The sequence below is a fragment of the Atta cephalotes genome, assembly GCF_000143395.1.
Source record: "Atta cephalotes unplaced genomic scaffold scaffold00014, whole genome shotgun sequence".
Classification (NCBI taxonomy): Eukaryota; Metazoa; Arthropoda; class Insecta; order Hymenoptera; family Formicidae; genus Atta; species Atta cephalotes.
The window spans coordinates 4,278,675-4,282,817 of NW_012130078.1; positions in this window are offsets into that span (position 1 = coordinate 4,278,675).

Genomic DNA, 4,143 nt, shown 5'->3' on the forward strand with positions numbered 1-4,143 from the left:
TGCTATTCTGTAAAAAGCATATCGTGCATGTTGAATCAGCAATCTAACAAGAAAGGCCGACGCATTTTTATGAAATTTTATATTTGAGAAATATAATGTTCCTACATATAAATTATGTAGCCATTACTACGTAATATCTCGTTTCTTATTAAAAGCAGAAGTTCTTTTGAGACGGGTGCGTTACATAGATTGACGCGGCTGAAGCTCATCTGTCACTTTTTTAAATGATATCTCATTAATCCAGATTTAAGAATCCGCAGAAACTGAACCGCTAATTTCGTCGCGTCAGAAAGGCGCCTTGAAGCGAAAGGAAATTATTCCCATTGTCCTCGTAGGACGTAAGATGGAAAAAGAGAACGCGAGAGACGGACAGTGAATCGACAGAATGAAGGCGGGCGGCGGGGACGAAACTTCTTCCAGCGCGAACTTGTAAAGGAATTACCCAACTTTCCAGAGAGCAAATCTCGGTATAATCCGTTGAGAAATTGTTCGACGACTTTCCTGAAATAAAAGCAGCCCATGAACGACGCCGGTAATACCGTCTTTTTGCCTGCGATCGCGAGGAGCGAACTGCCGTAAACCACCGGATTCGTGATTCGGACTGGTGACTCCGGGCTGGGCGTTAGCGATCGGCGGGAGGATTAGACCGGAAGTTGGAATTGTACGAGGAAATAATCTTGGGATAAATAATCCGGTCGGCTACGCTCCAATGGCTGGATTTATCGTGAGCTCGCAGGTATTTAAGAGTCGACTTGGAACTTTAATTCGATGTTTCGCGTCGCCTGATCTCGGAATCAAACCTCAGATCTACTATGATATAATACTATGATATATGTGCAAAATCATTTCTCTAGTTAATCATTTTTCATTAAGTGAGAGAGATTTAAATTGGTATTAACATATGAATGATAGAAAATTGCGAGAACGCATGTTAGAAAAATTAATTCTAAATTTAGTTAAATTTTATAAGGATATTTTATAAGGATACTTTAAAAATTCTATTGAATGTTCTATATTTCCTTTTCATTTATGTTTTCCTATGCTTCTAACATAAGATTTTTTTTCTCTATATGATTATAAAAAAAAATTAAAATAAACTCTCCTCCGGCAATGTCAGACTTTACAGTCGATTTTTTTGTTTGTGAATTTTGATAAATAAATTTAAATTTGTAAAAAATAAATAAAATACGATCCAACTCCTATAATAGTTAAAAACTCGTTATTAAAATATACAAAAATTTTGCAGATTTTTATCAGTCCCGAATTAATAATATAAAAATTTGCATTGAAAATTGAAGACTCAAATTGCAGACGAAAGGTGGAAATTTCACATAGTCGACGGAGAATTAAAGTAACGCAATTTTTTCTTCGGTAAAGAAAATAAACGTTGGGCATTGTAAATAACAAATGTGTTTTAGAAGTGGTCAGAGAACATTTAAAAAATTTAGACTATAAAAAGGGTTAAGGAATTTACGGTTTGAGAAAGCATGCGTTTTATCGTGGATGCAAAATTAATTTTTCGTTCCACGATAGGGTTATATAGCAATCGCTATTCTTTTTCAACGTTAACCTGGAAAACTTCCGAATTGCTAGCATTAATTTTCCTTCCTGGCAAGGGAATACATGTGCACGCCGCGAGAACGTTACACGGTGCATGGTACACTGTAGGGAGGAGAATTGTACATTCTCACGTGATTATACATCGATCACCGTCCTTGCGTTTCCGGCCACGAATCTCGTGGATCCTGCAGGAGGTTGCCCGCTCTCTTCCTGTCAAGGAATTTTGCTCATCCGCGTCGCGACAGGCAGGATATTGTCACATTCCTTTCCATGACCTCTCTTATCTGTTGAAACTTCAAAGTTTCGAAACTAGACCGAGGAATCAAACATGATGAGAATGAAAATAAGGATCTTTTTGCGGTTGTGTACGTTTCAACGTGATCTTCCTCTCGCGATTTAGAAAACGACATGCAACATTCTCACCAAGGTAATTCTCAGTGCATGGCTTTATGTACATACATCGCGTTAATTTCCTGCTGTATTGTACGCAATGTACATCGTTTGTTCTGTCAGTGAATATTACTGTTCTCGACGTCAGATATTCCCGCCAATATAGATCTTATTACCTCGGCGCAGGTACATAATCACGCCAAAACATTGCTCGCTCAAATTGCAGACCACCTTCAGCAGCCAATTAATTGCAACGGCGCGGGATTATTAATATGCCATGGTCTTCAGCGTAGGATGCTGGAAAATTTGTTATGCTGGAGAATCGATGCGTAGCGAAACTGTTTATGAACAATATATCCGAGACGTAAGTTCATTAACGTCATTTTGTCGATAACTTACTCGTAATACGATGTGTATGATGCAGAATTTACATAAAATGTTACTTTATTACACTGAATGATTTTGTTGACTTATTTAAAAATTAAGATATTATAGGTACAAATCTGAAAATAATTTTGTTAGATGTTGATCATCAAAATAATTATGTAGGATGTTCAAACTAACTGTTAAAATATCAAAACTTTTTACAACATTGTTCATTCTTGTTTGAGATTTTTACATAAATATTTTGTCCAACCAAATTACTTTCAAAGTATCTAGTTAAAATTTTAAATATTCTAACAAAATTTTTTTTCCATGTAAACACGATTGCACGAAATTCAACGTTTCAAGATACGTTGTTAACAATTTTTAGAAATAAAGACAGAATGATCGACTTTTCGCGAATTTGTGTAAGAATGGTCGATCTTGCTATTTATATAATTTAGCGAGCGAGTTATCAAAGGATATGAAGAAATGCAGTCTATTTTTGCGGATTGAGATCCGTCAATTTTTCGCCACACAATAATACATCTACCCCGTATCTGATGAAAACCAATAATCGATCGGTCTGCATTCGTCAGTATCGTCCAAATCTCGCCAACCCCGTTCACCATATCCCATAAAACAAGTCTGATTAGATGTAGGGGTTGTTCGATTTGAGCTCGAAATTCGATCAATTCTATTCTGATCAACGAGAAATGTCGTTCGCTAGTGCTCCATCCTTGATCTCATTTCAAATTTATTGCAGGCAACGCATAAATGGAGGATAACTATTAGGAAACGTCGTATAAGTTAATTCGGATCAATGCGTATTCCTTAAATTATTTCTGTACGAATCATCTAACATGAGATTTAAAAGAGATAATAAAATTCAAAATGTACGTTTACAAAAATGAGATGGATCCATGTTTTAGTATATCACAGAAACTGCAATTACCATATTATATAATGAATTAAGAGACTCAATATAATATTTGCATAAGTGATAATTACGTTGCGCTGAAATCTACATAGAGCGATTAAATTGAAACATAATCCTTGCGCTTATAATATGTAACATATAGATCAAGCATCATTATCTTCTGTGGATATTTAATAAGTGGATAATCAGTTTGAATAAATCCTAAGCTTATTTTATTCGTACCAATAAACATTTAAAGCTAAAGATATATATACAATATGTACATACAACAGTAAAACATATTTATTTGTATTGGAAACGGCCGATTCAAATTCTTGTAAACTTTTGTGTTTTTTTTATTATATTTATCAAGTATTAATTTAATGTGTTTATGTTATTTAAATAGTTTGCATTAAATTGATATTTAACATGCCTTAGTATTAAAATAATAATTTGTGAGTAAATGAACAAATAACATAAAAATAACGTATCTGAAAACGTAAATTCTAAAATGAATAAATAAAATATGTGTTAATTTAACATATCATAATGTTAATTTTACTGCAAAAATATGCTTCCACAATTTGTTTACAAACTGTATCAATATTATCTTTTTAAATTATCTTTATGTTATCTTCTAATGTATTCATCTTGTGTTAAATTAAGAAGCTTTTTTCAATCTCTAGATATATCTCTATATCTCTATATTATAAACAATATAAATGATAAAAAATCAATCAATTACAATTGAATGTGAAAAGAATAATCGATTGATTAATTTAGATTTAAAGATTAGGTAATAGCTTCTTATTGTAGAAAGCCTATTACATGTAAGTTTGAGTGAACTGTTTAGAATGCGTGAAATGTTAAATTTAACACAAATTTCCAAATGTGTGTGTGTGTGTATATAT